This window comes from Pseudorca crassidens, chromosome 2, assembly GCF_039906515.1.
Source record: "Pseudorca crassidens isolate mPseCra1 chromosome 2, mPseCra1.hap1, whole genome shotgun sequence".
NCBI classification, from domain to species: Eukaryota; Metazoa; Chordata; class Mammalia; order Artiodactyla; family Delphinidae; genus Pseudorca; species Pseudorca crassidens.
The window spans coordinates 19866730-19885175 of NC_090297.1; the positions used below are offsets into that span (position 1 = coordinate 19866730).

At 50.7% G+C, this 18446-nt stretch overlaps 1 protein-coding gene across 2 annotated transcripts in view; it reads left to right on the top strand.

Annotated features, from left to right (window-relative positions):
- The window catches only part of MAN1C1 (mannosidase alpha class 1C member 1), a 132396-nt gene that overhangs the window by 12891 nt on the left and 101059 nt on the right, over window positions 1–18446 (top strand). Inside the window, exon 1 of one of the 2 annotated variants that reach the window (XM_067724727.1) lies at window positions 2867–2887. The exons of the other annotated variant lie outside the window; for it this stretch is intronic. The gene's annotated coding sequence lies outside the window, so the exon portion shown is untranslated. Of the gene's footprint in view, window positions 1–2866; window positions 2888–18446 lie in introns of those variants that run through there. 2 annotated transcript variants of the gene reach the window in all.

Sequence of the window (18446 nt, forward strand, 5' to 3'; positions counted from 1 at the left end):
TCAGTTTAGAGACTTCTCTAGCAGTTTCAGATACAGGCCTTTTGGGGTGTATGACTACGTAAAGGGCAGAGACTTCACACTGATGTAGTCTCGGAGGTGGTCTTGTGTAATAGCCACCCTATGATCATGGTAGGAGCTCTGTGTCTGATTATTGATCCTTGAGTAACTAAGAATGGTGGCAGAGTGGTGTCCATCCAGATGGGACTGAGGGAGACAAACAACATTAGACATTTTCTGTGATTAGGCACTGGATTCGATTAAGGCATAATTAGATTCTCTGTGCTCTGAGTAAAGGGCTCTTAAACTTGGCCCAGTGGGAGCAGAATTCTGGTTTGTCAGCCCTGGAATTGAAGTTTTCTTGCATGTTAGAAAAGAGGTTTCTGACTCTCTGGCCCCTGTACCATCCGTTGTCTTTTAAATTCTCCCAGGGAGAATTTCCAGGGGGCCTGCTTGGAGGGCAGTGGGGCCTGGACTGGGCTAATACCTATCCCCTCGTGGACAGATCAAATCAGAGATTCCTTGTGTGTATTCTTAGTAGAGCCCTAGCATCCCGTTAAGAGTTTAGCTGATCCCCACAACAGCCTTGTGGCGTACACGGCGTGGACCATAATCCCATTTTATAGCTCAGATAATGCACACCCTGCAAAGGCAGTGACCAACTCCAGACCCCGCCAATTTAAATTGTGATGCACTGACCCAGACCTCCTCTCCTGACTCTTTGGTTGACGTTCTTTCTGTTATGTTATCTGAGGGCTCAAGGGTGATAATTTAGAAGAAGAGTTTTAACTTTGGGATGAAATAACGTAGAAATTGTCATAGTCTTGGTAGACATTCAAAAGAACTGGTCTCATGAATCTTTAGAACAGGGATTCTAACCTTGAGTGCAGTCTGGAATCACCTGGGGGAACTTAGTAAATACTGATGCCTGAGTTCCTATCCCAGAGGTTCTGATTTAATTGGTCAGGAGTACAGCCTGAGCGTTGGGATTTTTAAACACTTCCCAGATGATTCTAATGTACAGCTGTGCTTTAGAACTCGCCTGTTGCAGTTTTGTCTTCACCGAAGCTGTATCTCCTTTCTGGCTATATTTCCCTTTTACCCACTTTTGGAAGAGGTTGGAAATTTCCTATATTTATTAAGACCTAGACCAGGATCAGGTAAGAAAAAAAAAATGAGCTAGAGAAAAGACTCAATTAAAACAGTTTTCCAGTGTTAAGAACATATAACGTTAACATCAAGAGAAGTCATACGTTTATTAAAATTTTAAGAAAGAATCTTGGAAACACTATCTATTGAGCCTCAGTTATACACTGAAAGCTATGTGAGCTAAAGGAAAAGTAGAGATGAGTCTCTGGCTTTAAGGAATTTTATAGCTTGATAGTGTCATGCGTCAGAATCACTTCCCACTACATACGGATGCATGGAGGAAGGGAAGCATTGGTTAGCTGCATAAATATTTGCCTGTCCCACCTAGATTTTTGGGGGGGGAAGCAGGCAGAACATAAACATCTGGAATGAAAATATTTGCTTGTCCAGAAGTTGATTTCCCAAAAGGCCATCAACCTCCCTCCTATGGCTGCCTCTGCCCCTTTCCAGTTAACAGAGTAGCCTTTCACATTGCTGCTTGGGCCCTAAAATCAAGTAACAGATGCTCAGGCAACAGATATTGAAGAAGTGAAAGAACTGAACCCAGTCCCAGGTGTTCAGACTCAGGCAGCAATGCTGCAATTTCGTAGCATCACTGCCTTGCCAGGTGCTGGATGTTACTGAACCTGAGCATTGCTGTTCTGGGTGGATCAGATCAAATCTACCCAGGCCACCTCTGCGTGGAAGCTGCAGGAGGTGAGACTGTGCCATAGATGAGTGTGAGTATCCTTCCCACGGCTTAGTGACGGTCCCCCCCCCCCAACCCCGAGAGCTCTGTTTCCGTGCAAGAAACCTTTGAATTCTCAACCTGTGTCAAGTTGCAATCTTTCGTCAGTCTGCCCCAACTATTTCTAGCAAATTGTTTGGCTGACATGGCATATAGAACAAGTCCTATTCATGCCAAACTCATTTCATTCCAGCTTCAAGCAATAGACATTTAGTGTAGGAGCATTAATGGAGAGGCAAACTTCAGAGAAGAAATTTCCTTCTGTTGCTAAATCTTACATTAAACCATGCTTACTCAGAGGCCTCTGGCTGCAGGAAACAGTGACAAGGGTGGAACTTGGCAGATGGCTGTAGCTGTGGCTTCCTGGAGGCCTGTGCGGGGAGACGATTGTTTGTATATTGGTTTTCATTTATGTATTGGTCTTATTTTCATCTTCCTGAGGTGCCCAGATGCCATGGTGATAGATTGGTTGGAAACGACTCATTTATCAGGGTTCCGTGGGGGACGTAGTTTTCTTTCTCGTGTGCAGTAGAGTCTAAAACGTTTAATTAGATGCTGAGGCATTTCTGCATGGGTCCCTCTCTTCCGGCCCTCCCAGGTGGATGCCATTCCTTAGTTTGGAGAGGGTCTGGGGCTTTCCTGGGCCCAACTTCCTCTCCCTTCATTTTCTCTTGATACAATCCTCAGTCCTTCCTCCTTATAGCTGCTGTTTTTTTCCCCCATCATTTTTGTTCTAGAAACCACCTTCATGTGACTGCTGGAGTTGCAGAGCAGATTCGTGTTGGAAATCTAGTTGTCAAACAGGTCCAAACCAGACCTTACGAAATAATGTAGTTGAGCTGATACACAGCGAGAGGAATATTAACTACTTGCTGCTTGTGTGTTTTATTCCAGCTCAACTTTTCCAGAGAGCTCACCTTGTTCTTACCGCCTGCCAGGCAATGCCCTAGATGCTGAGGATGCAAAGATGAGGCTTCTGTCTCCTGAGTACCACATCTAGGCAGGGTGCGACAGGTGTGTGTGTGTGTATATAATTGTAGCACCATGGAGGTGCCCAAATCAAGGGGTGAACAGAGGGCTGGGAGTCACATCAACTTGAGGTGAGCTTGGGGGAAAGGTTGGTGTTTCAGGCAAATGTGGAGAATACCAGGCGTACTGGGCTCCTCGGAGAGCAAGAGGCTCCATGTGCTGCATCTGGGGGGGTGTTCCAGGTGTGGATGTGGAAGGCGAAGTTTGGAATGGCCAAGGTTTCTACCTGGCGTCAATGGGGACCTCAGGAAGTGGGGACAGTGAGAAATCCTGGGAGGGGGAGATGAGTTGAATTCCAGACACAATAAAAATGATATGCCTTTGAAATCCAGGTGGTTGGAAATACTGGTTTGGGACTGTTTGCGGTGATGGCACAGGAGATGCAGATTTAGAATGGAGTGCTGGGGGCTGAAGACTTGAGCGCAAAGCCATTCGAGGAAAGCCTGGACAGAGAGGCGCAGGGGTCAGAGCCTTCAGGAGCATATGTGTTTTAGAGAAGGAACGGAGATTTGGGGAGCAGATAGAGGCAGGTGGCCGAGGGACCAAGAGAGCTTCCTTTTTCCTTTCACCAATGGTTCTGCCACGCCTGGCTGCCCGCTGAGCCCTGTACGCAGCTCCTGGGCTGGTGTGGGCTTGCAGCCCGGTGCCCTCTCCTGAGCGGCCTGCCTTTAGTTTCCTCTCTTCTTCAACCACCTCCTGGCTTCAGAGCACTGCCTTCACTGGTCACAGACCCCTCGGCTTTCCTTCCTTGCTGGCATCGAAGATTAGAGAGTCTGTCTCTCCCCTTTGTCTTCTGATTGTATATCAGGGCCTCTGCTAAAAAGAGCCGGTGTTCTGAGCTGTCTGCTCTTTGATTTCCAATTGAGAGCCCAAGAGCCAACCTGAGGACGGTGTGTGACTCTTTCCCGGCCTGATGCTGAGTGAGCTCAGCCTTGTAGCAGAACATGGGGAGCCCTTCCTTCATCTCCTTTCTAGAAACAGGGTGTGTGCATCCTCCGGCCTGACCACACACTAAAGATTCACAGGCCAGCTCCTTCCTCAGCGAAGGAGGCGGCCACGTGTTGGGGGAAGAGGCACGGTTTAATCTTCACTGCTGTGGAGAAAAGGAAGACACTGTGGAGTGGTGACAATGCATTTTGTCTTTTCCCTGTGACCGTAAGCGGTGACCAGATCCCACCACGTTCTTCTCAGCTTGTGGCCAGCATCTCTGCTCCAATGGGAGTGTTCTCTTGAAACGAAGCCCCTGACCACTAAAGGGAGGGTCATTTGGCAAAGTCCCTGCTGAAACTGCCATCTAAGGCATGTCTAAGTGGCATTCTCACCCAGGCCACCCTTCCAGACTTTCTCCTGAGAGCTGAGCCCCACCAGTGCTGCATGAGGTACCCTGTGTCCTGGCCTCAGCCTGGGATTGAAAATAGGCTGGACCGTACATCTAGAAGAAATCCTGAAAGCTCTGGTTCAAAGCAGTCCCTGTCTGGTTGCAACCTGGCAGTCCTGGCTTTTTCCGCCTTGGCCAAATCATTCTGACTTTTCCTATGGTGGTTTGAGCATCTTACAGTCTGAATATTTAGGTCTGCTCATCCTCCTGGGATAACAGGTGCGACGCGGCCAGTGCTGGTTAATGCAGGTTTATAGTTATCGTCGCAGGGCTGAAAGGTGTGTGATGTCTTTCTCCCTCATGGTCACCGTGTTTTCAACAGCAGCCTGGGTTGGGTTGTTCAGCCTCCTCAGAGAGGCTCTGAAAGCTGAAGTGAGTTCCTGTTCCTTCGTCTGTGCCTGTCCTCATACAGTGTTTATGTTGGTTGTAGCAGCCCCACCAGCTAAGGTGAAAGTGTCCAACTCCCTGACTCTGTGCACATTTGCAGTGCTGCCCCCTGGGGGGCCCAAGCCAGCACCCCCTCTCCAGTCCTGGAGCTCCGGAGACCCCAAAGCCTTAGCAAGGCTGCAGAGGCTGCTCGGGGCACCAAGGAACTGCATGCACTGCTCTGTGAGGTGGTGACTGTTTTTTTTAATTACAGGTAGAATACGCATAACATTTATCTTTTTTTTTAAATTTTGAGCCTTCTTTTAATTAATTAATTTATTTTTTAAAATTTTTGGCTGTGTTGGGGTCTTCGTTTCTGCGCGAGGGCTTTCTCTAGTTGTGGCAAGCAGGGACCACCCTTCATCGCGGTGCGCGGGCCTCTCACCGCCGCGGCCTCTCTTGTTGCGGAGCACAGGCTCCACAGGCTCAGGCTCAGTAGTTGTGGCTCACGGGCCCAGTTGCTCCGCGGCATGTGGGATCCTCCCAGACCAGGGCTCGAACCCGCGTCCCCTGCATTAGCAGGTACACTCTCAACCACTGCGCCACCAGGGAAGCCCACATGTATCATTTTAACCGTTTTAAAGCGTACAATTCCGAAGCATTACGTGCATTCGCAGTGTTGTGTGATCATCACCACTGTCTCATTCTGGAACTTTTTCATCCCCCCAAGTGGAAACCCTATACCCACGGAGCAGCCACGTCCCATCTCCCACCACCACCTCAGCCCCTGGCAACCACCAAGCTGCTTTCTGTTTCTATGCATTTTTCTATTCTGGGTCTTTTACATAAATGGAATCATACAATATGTGGCCTTTATGATGTTTTCAAGGCTCTGCCATGTTGCAGCATGTGTCAATCTTATTTCTTTTTCTGTCTGAATAATAGTCCATTGAATGGATATACCGCATATTGTTTATCCATTCACCTGTTGACGGCCTTTTGGGTTACTTCTACCTTTTGGCTATTATGAATAATGCTGCTATGAACATTCATGTACTATCTTTGGGTGAACATATGTCTTCAGTCCTTTTAAGAGTGGAATACTGGGTATATGATAATTCTATGTTTAACTTATTGAGGAATCGCCAGTTTTCCACAGCAGAAAACTGTGGAAATGTTTATGTTCTCATCAGCAGTATGAGGGGAGGTGGTGACTTCTGGAGCCAAGTATGCCAGCCCCTCTGGCATAAACCAAAGTAGTTATCTGGGGTGAGCCTCAGTGTAGGGGAGCTGGGACCAGGGGCGTCAGAAGTGAGCAGGGAGGGGCTGCAGGGCCTGGGAACTTGGACAGAGTTCACAGGTGCAGCTGGGCAGGCCAGGGCCTGGCCCTTAGTGGTGGTTGAGCCTCTCCGGTGTGGTGGACGCGTGTGATGGGAAGGGTACAGGGCAGTGCCGTGGGCAGTGGAAGGGCCACGTGGTGGGCTCAGGAGGGCTGATCCAGGTGGTGTCTGTGAGTGGAAAGTGTTAGACCCTGAGCCTGGGATGGTGGCAGAGTGTGTCCTCACCCCAGGGAGGACAGGTTACAAGTAGAACAAGGAGGCAGGTCCAAGCCCAGCTCATAGATTAGGCTGATGGTGGGGAGGTGAGGGTGGCAGGAAAGGAGTGCTGTGACGGGGGAAAGGGGCACTTCACTGGGCTCCAGTATGGAGGTGCTGTCTCTTACCCTGAAGCAATGCTGCTCTCCTAAGGCAGAGGCATCTGGGGTTGAGTTCTGAATCAAGCATGTGAAGTGAATCACATGCGGTCAAAACTATTCTTGAAAACTTCTCATTGCCAGGACCCAGGCCCTTGGAAACTCAAAAGGCAAAATTTAGCTTCTCTTGTTTGCTTTCCAGTGGTGGCTTCTCTTTCCTTGAAACACGGAGGCCAAGGTCTAGTTTGAGTGGGAAGGAGTAATGGAGAGAATAAGGAGGTTGGGGGAGGGGTGGCAGGTAGGTAGAATTGAATATTTGAGCCCTTCTGGCTGCTGTACTGACTGGCTTAGGACCCTAGGGTAGGTGTGCGGCCAGGGAGGATCAGAAAGGCCAACATCAGAGCCTCTGGGGCTGGGGAGGTGTTGCAGGGCTGTACTCTCACCCTTGCTGTACCAGCTCCTGGAGAGACTTGGAGTCAGGCCACCGTAAATCCACAGCAGCCCCAATGGGCACAAACAGAGTTGGGGTGGCCCCTTCTACATAGCCATGCTCTGGCAGCCCAGGCTGCATCTGGCAGAGGTCCCCTTAGGGGTGCCTGGGCCAAGCCAGTGCCGCCTTATAAACAGTGCTATAGTTTATCAGCATTGCAGTTTAGTAGGGATGCTTCCACATCCGCTGCCTCCTTGAAGCATTTGGTAATCAGGAAGCATATTCCCCATGTACAAATGGAGGTTTAGAAAAAGAATGGTTTTCGAATTTCCATGATTAGGAAGAGACAGAACTAGGACACCCACCTGGGACTTCTGGCTCTAGATTTCAGCATTCTTTTTAGTTTGTTCTTCTTAGGGAAGCTGTCTGATACTGGTGCTAATCTTTTCCTGTACTCTCTTTGGTAGAACAGATGATAGTCTAGGGGTCATGAGGTGCTGGGGAGGGATCAGGGTGGTGTCTGGTGCTCATGCAGGTAGCTCTCCCTCTCTTCAGGCTCTCGTCAAGAGTGAGATGGATCTGTTTTCCCTGCCTCTGCCGAGGCCATCCTGGCCCCCCAGCTCTGTGCCCCATCTGTGTAGGCCCCTTTCTGGGCAGCAGCCTCTCAAAGAGACAGCCCTCATCTAAAGCTGAGGTTTTGGGGTCAAGCCTCGATTCTGACGAGGCAGTTAGCATCTCTGGCTGCAGCCTCAGCTTTCAGCAAATGGTAAACTCTACTTGAGGGCAACATTCAATTATGAAAATCTATTTCTCTTGCCACATTCAGAAAGTCTCCTAATGTGCCTTTGTGCACTCACAAACTTAGTGACACATCACTAAATGTGTATGTGGTTGCCATGGAAATGTCTCTCTTCTAACATGGCACTCCAAGAGCAAAGAGAAGGGAAGTTTTCTTTGTAAAGAGAAAAGCAGAGCAGAACTTGGCTAATTGTCATCATACGAATCCCCAAACTGTCATTCTTCCCTGACTACCAGTCTCCTGCTTGCTGTCAACGACATAATGGTGGAAACCCAATCAGCCCGCTGCGTTTCTTTGGGAGTTTCACGAGCACTGTTCTTAACCTTTACGCCAAGTGTGCGCCAGGAAGGACCCCAGGACTCTTGATTTGAGTTTTCACCTAGCTTGGAAATGGTACCTTCCCGCGCCGCCTAGCACCCACCACGCGCACGCACTTGCATCTCAGGAGGGCTCTTGGCACCAGTTTCTTTGCAGAACGTGCAGGCTGAGCAGGTCTTCTGAAGGTGCTTTGTGTTTTCCACCAGAGACTCTGAGCTTCAGTTTTTGTCGTTGTGACCAATGCACCATACAATGGCATACAGAGCACGCTAATACTAAGGCGCCTTTTGAATGTCAGAAATCCCAGGTATTCTCCTAGCAGCGGTGTGAATCCACAGACTGTGGGGAGAAATGGAGCAGGAGACCTAAGAGAGACCTAAGTCTGGCTGATGCCTTCCTGTCTCTCTGGCTCACCCTGACCCTGTTCTCACCTCTGTCCTGTAGACTTTATCTTGACCGAGCCTCTCTGCGGCCAAAGAAGTCCTCATATTTCTGGACTTTACCAGCAGCTTCTGAGGGGATCCTTGGTCCGTATTGGCTGAGCCTTTGACTGCACCTGCTGTCCCAGTCTTGGGGCTGGGTAGCTGTTCTTAATGGTGTTGAAGTTCAAGCTGTTGGCCTTTTTGCTGCTATGGTTTGCCAGTGGTGAGCTCTGAGATGGGAACCTCTGCCTCTTGCCCTGAATACCTGCCTAGGAACCTAGCTGTTCTTTCCATTCTCAGCTGCTCCGTATTTCTCTGCGGGACCCCTTGTCCTGTGAGGCTCTGCTGTCATTTCCCAAGCAGGAGATGCTTTCAGGGAGGCCATCTGCCCATACATGTGTTTCTGTTCCTGGCATCAAGTACACATGCGGCTTCTGGGCTGGAGGGACCAAGAGTGCTGGACTCCCTGCCTCCAAGGGGACCTCAGGGTTCCTGGGGTTCTGAGAGGCTGCCTGATGCTCTTCTACAGCTGCCCTGCCTCTGATGGAAGGATCTGGCTCCTGCCCAACGTCACAGGGTGAACCAAGAGGTTGAGCATATTTCAGCCTTGTTGCTTTTCATGTTGAAAATGCCAGGGTGCTCCATCTTGCCCATAACTGTACTGGATCCTAAGAAGACCTTTAGCCACTGGCCATGCTGAGTTGCCAAAGTGATGGGACAGAACCAGCTTCTGACTCAAAAAGCAGAGGGTATAAATGCTGGCAGCCCCCGTGTACACAGATCTGCAATCCCCAATGCAGTCAGGGTCCTGTGCGTCTCCAATTACCCTGGGCATGAGGCAGGTCTTCCCTGCCACAAAACAGATTGTCCTTTTTGCTTTTATAACTCAGGTCCTCAGCGTTGTTTCTTACCCAACATTTATTTCTCCTACCCTCAAGGGATGGATGAGGAGGTATCTGGTTCATTGCTGAGCTGTGACCTTGGTAAACACGTGTAAGTTTGACCAAGAGCTGAAGGGTCTAATGAGAAACTCTGTAGGAGTTTGGAGCCTTTTGTTGACACATCAGTGCCTGGTGCTTACCATGCCACGGCCTCTAAGAGACTGGCCAACCTCTGCGGCAACCACGGCTCCAGGCTGCTTCCGTGTAGTTGCTTCTGAGCTCGTTTGGGGGCCTGTATTGGGAGTTCCTGAGAGAGGCCGGGTCAGCCATTGTCCCCTTGACTCTGTGGCCTCTCTGTGGCTCTGAGTCTCCCCTCCAGCAAGGGACAGGGACTTCTAACCATAGGACACTCTCTTTGAGACAACACAGAACTTATCTCTGACATGTCACATCCTGAGTTCTCTTCCTGCCATTTTAGACTCATATCTCTACCGCATTTGGGTGTATAAATGGCTGTTCGGAGAGCCGGCTGCCCTTTTTTGCCATTGGCTTGTGCAAGTAAATATCAATTTAGTCCTTACAGAATAAAAATAAAGGAGGCTTGGTTGTCTCCCTAATCCACAAACCCTGTAATTCTCACCTGGAAAACCTGGCTCTCCTGTTTCAAATCAGTTTTAGGACAAAGGCTCAAGGAAGGCTTTATTGCTCTTACAGGAGCTTATTTTTTCATTTGTCCATTTAGTAAATAAGCACCCCTCCAAGGACAGCTGGAGGGGATTGGCTTGGCAGAAAGGGCGTCTATGACCGCAGTAAGAGTCAGGGAGGGAAGCTTGGCTCTGGAGAGATTTCCACCTGCTGGACACTTGGAATGGGGTCCACCGACTAACAAGCAAACATTCTAGAAATCAGTGGATGCCGAGACTCAGGGGCAGCCACCGCTGAGTTCTGGAGTGCCGACTGGAAGCCCTCTCCCAGCCTTTCTTCTGTCCCAGAGGGGACGTGCAGACCCACCCTTGCCGAGACTCCTGTTGTAACCAGGCCCAGCTGGGCAGAAAGACAAACTGCCCAGCTTGAGAGGCGAGTGTGGGCTCTTGGTTGCTCTGGCCCGGGGCCCTGAGCTCATTTGGCTCCTCAGCTGTACTTTAAGCCTCTGTCCCAGCTCACAGTCTTGTTCTGGGGCTGGGAGGGTTGCTCCTGGCTGCTTGCTGCCCTGCAAGTAGTTGGAGTGGGACAGATTCCTGTCCCCACTCTGCCCTTGTCATCTGTGAGCAGCTTCCCAGCAGGTAGGAAGAGTACCCCACGCCCAGCCCTGTGGCCAGGACCCTTCAGCATCGGGCAGTGTCCGTCTTTTCTGTGTCTGCGGGGCCGTGACCCAAGTTGAGAGAAACACCATTTCTTCAAGGAAGATGCTCTCTGCAGGGAGAGGCTAATGTGTGTTCCTCTGACTCTTGTCACTGAACAGGTCACACAGAATTAACCTGCTCATCCTTTAACCACAGGCAGGTCCTTCTGGCCTGTTAGAGGGCATTCTAATTGCTCCCCTGGCCGGGGCCTGAGGTCAGCGGTCAGAAAGAAGGAAGGATGTTTCCCATGGGGAAAATCTGTACTCTGCGGGGAATAGGAGGCTTATCCCAGGTGTCCTCCCACTCCTGGGTTGTGGGATTTAGAAAAGCGATTAAGTCTTGTTCCATCTGAGGCATGTCAGCACCAGGACCCACGTCAGGGCCACCCTGCTACCTGCCGGCGGTGGCAGAGGCTGGCCTGGGCAGGGATTGCTGAGAGCTCTGGGGACCCAGAGGGCCTGTCCCACTTCCCAGCAATGACCACCCAAAGCCAAGTGCTTTATTCTTCCAATGAGCCCCTCATAGCAGCTCCTGACCCCTAAGAGTCTGCCCGGCTGACCCTGAGGCCTCCAGTCCCTTCCCGAGGACACGGGAGATGCTCTGCTCCCGGCTCAGCACTGAGGAGCCTGTGCCCCTTGTGGGGGCTGGAAGGCCTGTGGTTCCCATCGAGGCCCCCCGACTTCTGCCTCACGACCGCTGCCGCCTTCCGGGTCGCTGTTGGGAAACAAAGGGCTTCTCTGAGTGGCCCTGGGACTCTTGAGAGTCCTCCTTGCTGCCAAAGAAGTTTGCTCAGTGCAGCGGAGTCGCGTTCTCCTGGAAAGTGAGACTCTGCTAATGTGTTCTCAAGTTCTGTTCCAGCTGGCATCCGCCATTCCCGCTCCGTGGGCTGGAAGGCCCCCAGCACCCCGCTCGGGCATGGGGCTGAGCCACTGGCAGCACTTGGCACGAGGCTGTTTAGCAAAGACCGAAGCCTGCTGCCGGCCTCAAGTCAGACCATCTTTTCCTCTGGCTCAGTGGGTCTTGCGAGCTGGGACCAGAGCCTCGCCAGGCACTATCATGAAGGTGCTTTGTCCCAAAGAGAGCTTGGGTGTCCTCCTACCAACATGCAAGATGAACAGGGGGCCTTAAACAAGGTACTTAACCGCTGCCCCAGTTTCCTCTTCTGGGCAATGGAACCATCCTCAGGGTTGGAGTCTGCATCAAGTGCTTGGCCAAGTTCCTGGCACAAAATAGGTGTTTAATCAATATTAGCTTCTACTGTAATGTCTCTGCTGAGACCCCTGAAAATTCCCCATCACTGCTGGTCATAAGCCCCAGCTCTGCAAGGGGCTTATAGGAAACCATCTTTTTGTGCTGTGATGTGGCTACTCTGCGTGGCCCGTTCAGATGCCTTCTTATTAGATGTCCTGTCACCCTGCCCTGGATGAGGTCCTCTGGCTTCTCAGGTGAGGAGCTCCACAGACTCCCTGATTTTCCTGAACCCTCTTGGATCCAGTAGGTGTCACTGTCCTGAGCTGAGGGGCCATGTCAGAGAGGCTATTGGTCCTTCAGCTGCTTTCCCCAGAACTGGGCTGTTGTGGCTGCCCTCAGCTTCCCTCTAGTCTGGCTCCTGGGGGAAATTTGCTGAGTGGCCCAGCTCTTTTCTAGGGGACAGGGGGTGAGGCATGTTTGGGAGGACAGTACTGGGGGACTGCTCTGTCTCTGAAACTTGCTATCTATCTATTCCAGTGCTTTTCAACTGGGGTAACATTTGGCAATGTCTGGAGACATTTTTAGGTGTCACAACTGGGGATGCTGTTAGCATCCAGTGGGTAGAGGCCAGGGATGCTGATAAACATTGACATTATACAAGACAGCCTCCCACGAAAAAGAATTATCCAGTCCAAAATGTCAGTAGTGCCAAGGTGGAAAAACTCTGATCTATTTCCGGCTGGACAGAGAGAGGACTTCGGCAACTCTGAGGACTGTAGAGCAGCAGCATCCAGATAGATGAGCCTGAGTCCTTCATCCCTTCCTATCCCCCAGTCCAAGAACCTAGAATCACTTTTCTCTTACTGATGTGCTGTGCAACTGTGGACAAATTGAGCCCTCTGAGCCTTAGTTTTTATTCCTGAACGCAGGGATACTGGGGGTTGCCTTTCCAGATGAAGATCTGTCAAAGACTTCAAATCTGGAGTAGAGATTGTTGTCTTAGGGGACCCCAGGCTGCTATACTGATTCATGAGGCACCTGACTCCTTCCAGAGGGCAAGGCTTTGTAAAAGGAAAGCTGTTCTGACTTATATTTTGAAGGGACTGCTGAGCCGGATCCAGGCTCTGAGTTAAGGAAGCACCATCCCAAGGGGTGGGTGGGTGCTCACCCCCGAGCTCTCCCAGGTCCCAGGACTGTGCTGTTGCCAAAGCAGTTTTTCTCTCCTCCAAATAATTGTCCTTTTTTTTATGCTTAGCGAGCTTCTGCTTTAATCTGTGTGTGGCCGCATTGGGAAGCCTGACTTGACGGCAGATGCCGTGGGATGTAATCTTCTCACGTTTAGGCTGTAAATTCTCCGTGGTTCCAGAGTGCTGTGGAGTTCACCCGAACATGTGCTGTCCTCTGATAATTGAAGTGGCTTAAAACAAAGCAAGGCCTGTTGGTTTGAAATAAACCATCTTGTGAGCTAGGCTATTTTAAAGTGAAAAGAAAACTTAGAGCATATCTCTGATTGAGGGCTCCAACCTGTCTCATCCCCAAAGGTCATGGATTAAGGAATTGATTTACTCTGTGATCTTGAGCAAGCCTTTTGACTTCTCCAGGTCCGAGTTTCATCTCTGAAAGGTGGGGCCCAAACTAGGTCTCTGAGTCTCCTTCCTGCCGCAGCCTCTCTTTCAGGATTTCGTGGCACTTAGGGCGGGAACGTGTGGTTGATTACTCCTCCTCCAGGGCTAAAATTGCCCCTTCTGAAAGGTGACACCAAGCTGTAGAAATGACCCTCTCTCCTCGCTTCATAGTTACGATTCTCAGACACTCTCAAAATACCAGATGACAGGGCTTCCCTGGGGGCGCAGTGGTTGAGAGTCCGCCTGCCGATGCAGGGGACACGGGTTCGTGCCCCGGTCTGGGAGGATCCCACATGCCGCGGAGCGGCTGGGCCCGTGAGCCATGGCCGCTGAGCCTGCGCGTCCGGGGCCTGTGCTCCGCAATGGGAGAGGCCACAACAGTGAGAGGCCCGCGTACCGCAAAAAAAAAAAAAAAAAACCAGATGACAGGTTTAGTTACACAGAACTGGCCGACACTCGTAGTTTAAATCTCTCTTCTTGGCTCCAAGGGAGTGAGCAGAGTTTGGTGAATAACGAGTGGAAAACTCTTCTCTGGTCTGTCCCCGGCCCTTGGGCAGGAGATGATGGATGTGTGGGGCAGAGGGAGGCTGGTTAGAAGGCAGCAGGCAATGTTCCGCCCAACATTGCTCTTCAACTCCTGGTTTCTCGCCTCGGCTCTGTTGTCAGCCTCAGATCAGGGGTACTGACTTCCATGTCTATTGGTTGAAATCTCTTCCTTTTTAAAACCCTCTGGAAAATGCCAATTGTCCTTCAGGGACTTGTGCCAGGAGTTACTAGGACAACATAAAGAAATTCACTCTTACCAAAACCTCAATTCTCCTGTTGCAGTTTGACCTAAAGAAAAACATCTTATCCTTGAACCTCTTCCTCTTCCTCTTCCTCTTCTGGGGGTGGGAGGTGGGGTGGGGTGGAGTGTCTCCAGTAGGCTACAAAGCTGATGTGGGTCGTAGGTTGGAATGATCGTGTCCTTTTATTTTATTTGTTTATTTATTTATTTATTTATTTTTTGCGGTACGCGGGCCTCTCACTGTTTTGGCCTCTCCCGTCGCGGAGCACAGGCTCCGGACACATAGGCTCAGTGGCCATGGCTCACGGGCCTAGCCGCTTTGTGGCATGTGGGATCCTCCCAGGCCAGGGCACGAACCCATGTCCCCTGCATTCGCAGGCGGACTCTCAACCACTGCGCCACCAGGGAAGCCCCCTTATTTGTTTATTTTTTAAAGGTTTTATTTTTGGCTTCGTCAGGTCTTTGTTCCTGTGTGCAGGCATTCTCTAGTTGCGGCGAGCGGGGGCTACTCTTCATTGCGGTGCGCAGGCTTCTCATCCAGGTGGCTTCTCTTGTTGTGGAGCACGGGCTCTAAGTGCGTGGGCTTCAGTAGTTGTGGTACGTGGGCTCAGTAGTTGTGGCTCGCAGGCTCAGTAACTGTGGCTTGCGGGCTCTAGAACGCAGGCTCAGTAGTTGTGGCGCACAGGCTTAGTTGCTTCGCGGCATGTGGGATCTTCCCGGACCAGGGCTCGAACCCGTGTTCCCTGCATTGGCGGGCGGATTCTCATCCACTGTGCCACCAGGGAAGTGCCAATCATGTCCTTTTAAAAGACATCATTTCATGCTACAGCTACAGGTACATCTGGCACCTCCTCCAGGACAAGCTATTTGCAGGTTTTAGTAGTGCTTTGCCAAAGTGTTAGCTGAAACACTTTCCTCAGTTCTATAGGTCAACTTCATATTTGGAATAAATAAGCCTGTGTGTTAAATTCCTTCTTGGTCTCTACCTCATGCAGGTAATTCCATGTGTGTTTCTCTGCTGTATGTCAGGCTGTGCTTATGTTTGCTTAATTGCAGTGGTTCATTTGAAAGGTGCTGTTAGAAGTGGAAAATGAAAGAAGACACTTGTTTGGTCATGACCACACTGGCATCTTGCTGTTTAGGTTCATTGATCAGGGAGAAGTCAAAGAGGAGAGAGACAGGGATGGATAGACCAACCTGGGTCATAACCAGGTAAAGGAAAGGTCTCGTGTGTGGGATCCAGTCAGTAAATGGGTCCCAGGGCCTTCAACTCTCAAAACACGAGCCTGTCATGGCCATGCTCACCATTACCCAGTGGACAGTTCTGTGTCCTGGAACCCTGTCCTAGGAGCGAAGGAACTTTCAGATGGAGAAAGCCGCTCTCAACATGTGCCTTTTTCCAGAGGCTGGGGAGAAGGAGGGGCAAGGGTTATGAGGCAGGGGTGGAGGTGAGTGGGGTGCTTGAAATGGAGGAACAAAGCCGTGAAGCAGGGCTCTGAGACTTGAAGTGGTGGCACCTTTCTTTTTCAGTGGGAGATGCTTACCTGCTAGTGAAGCATCCTTATACACAGCAATTATGGTCTTCATTATTCTTTAGCAAGAAGTAATTTCCTGGTCATCTGTCACTTTAAGACTAAGGGCCTTCCACTCCCTCTGCTGAGCATATAGTAGCTTGTTGTACATCAGTTCTATTTATGTCCCATTTGGGAGCTCTGGGGGCTGCCCTTTGACAAACACACAAAAAGAGATTGATATAGCAAGAGCCATAGAAAATTGAGAAGGCAGGACTGGGGAGCTCGGTAACCTTGTGTTAAGCCCTGTTACCCATGGGGGCCTTGGCCTCAGTAAGTAATCAGCGGCTACCACTGTCTTCCTTTCATATGTCATCCTTACTATAGAATAAAAACACTCATGTAACTTGCGCTGCGAGTCACCCGTCCTGTAGTGTGGTTGGGGGACTTGAACTCTAGGCTGCGGCCTGCCTCTGGATGGAAGGGCCTGGCCCACCACCTGGACACCTGCCCACTTTGAGGGCTCACCCACTTAAGAAGCATTTACAGCCAGGCCCCTGTTGTGCTCCTCCCCGTTCCCCATGCCCACTTCCCTGCCCCCCAGGCCTTGAATGGTCTAAACAAGACCACATCTCCTGTTCTATAAGAACACCTGGTCTCACTCTGGATGGCCTAGCAGATGTCAGTCATTCAAAGCCAAAACTCAGTAACCACTACCAGGGAGTAGGCCTTTCCCATAGGTTATTAATCTTCACCATGGTTCTAGCCAACAGAGATGACTCTCCTTGAGTTTCAGTTGAGGCAGCTGAGGCTCAGAGATGTTAAGCAACCTGCGCAGAGTCACACAGCTAGAAAGTGGCAGAGCCAGCGTGGGAGCCTTGGTTATCCCATTCTGCCCTTGATCATAAGATGCACTGTAGACTCTAAGAGCTGGCGTGAGTGCGGAGGGGCCTGGAGGCTTCCTGGGAATGAAGGGCAGCGGCCCAGAGGTTGGAATGAGCCTGGTAAGGAGACAGCCTGCTCTTCCCCCAATCTGCCTCCTGATGTTCTTTACCTTCTCTGAGGTCCCTCGCATTTGCGTAGCCCATTACCTCTTACATAGCCTTTCTTCTTTCTCTCTTGTGGTCTTTAAAATAGTCCTCAAAAGTGACCTTTTCTTTCCAGATGAGGAAACTGAGGCTCACGGAGAGGGCCTTGTCCAAGACGGTGTAGCGAACCATAGCGTTAGCAGGACTTTGGGGTCCTGAGTCGTGTTTTCTCCGTTTTCTGTTCCCCACCCCACCCCCACCCCAGTCCCCCAGCTCCACCCCCACCATTGCTGGTGTTTTCCTGTGTCTCCTAAATCTCAGCTTGACTGTTGTTTGAGAGGGACCCTGGGCTGGGTCCTGGCATAACCAAGACTCACTCAGCCCATTCCCCCCCCCCCCCCACCCACAGGCCCTCTGAGGCCCTCCCCGAAGCACCTCTCATTTCCCTGGGTCTCCCCGATCCATCAAACTGAATCTGCACACACCGTGAAGATGCCAAGAGAGGTGGGCCTCTTCCTGGTGTTACCTGCACGGTCAGTCCTGGCAGCGGCGGCAGCAGCAGCAATGATGGCCCTGCCTGCCTCTCCCTCGTTCCTGAGCCCGTGGCTCAGGCGAGAAGCATTAGGGAGGGCGAGAGCCATCACGGGGCTGAGGGCGCTCATTCATTCCCAGCACCTGACAGAGGACTTAGGTGTAGGGTCACTGCTTGCCTGGATGTTCTGGTGTCGCACAACTGCACCCAGCTGGGTCTCGGGAGTGACTTGATGAGCCTCTGAATCTGCAGGGTTTGGGGGTTTGTCTTGTTGCTGAGATGGCACCTGGGCAGCCTGCAAAGTCAGGGCCACTTTGTTCTAGATCATTGTCTCCTGGGCCGTTTTCCCACTCCCCATGCCCCATGGGGTCAACCCGGCTTGTGGTTCTGCCTCTGTAGTTCCCCTGGCTCTGTCCTCCCACCTCCGCCTCAGACCTCTTACCTGGCTGACTTGGAGAAGCTTCTGGTATGGCCCTCAGGCCACAGTTTTCTACAATATGTGCTTCATGACCTAGAAAGCACAGTGCTGGCTATGTCCTTCTCAAGCCCTCCAAGAGGCAGTGCCAGTCCCTCCGGGGAATAGCCTGGCCTACCCTTCCTCCAGTGAACTGAGCAGCTTTTAGAAACCCTAAATCCCAAAATGTAGTTCATAAGAAATCCTTTTCTTTAATCACAAAAGTTACATGTTGTACAAACACTGATATAGCAGCTTTCTAGCTTTTCTGATTGCACGGTCCTGGGTGAGTCCATTGACGCTGCATCTCCTGTGATCCCAAAGCAGGGCTGGGCCTGCCTGTGGAATGCGCCCACTGATGTGCTAGAGCTGAGTCGTGAGAGCCATTGTTAAATTTTCAGAAATTTGGTGAGCTGATTGTTAAAAACAGCCATATTTTTAAATTATATAAATTTACAATTAAATAAATTATACTAAAAGCAATGGTAGAAAATACTCAAATCTCATTACTTCCTAAGTAATTTACTACACTTTATTATTTATCTATGCTCCTTTTTTGGGGGGTGGGGGGGTGCGGGGCATGCTGTGTGGCTTGTGGGATCTTAGTTCCCTGAACAGGGATCGAACCTGGGCCCTCAGCAGTAAAAGCACAGAGTCCTAACCACAGAACCACCAGGGAATTCCATACCTGTACTCTTGAGGTTACATATGTCTACTGTATCTGTACTTAATGGTGTGCTACTGTGTGTCTCTACCCAACATCGTTTTGGTATGGGAATATTTACA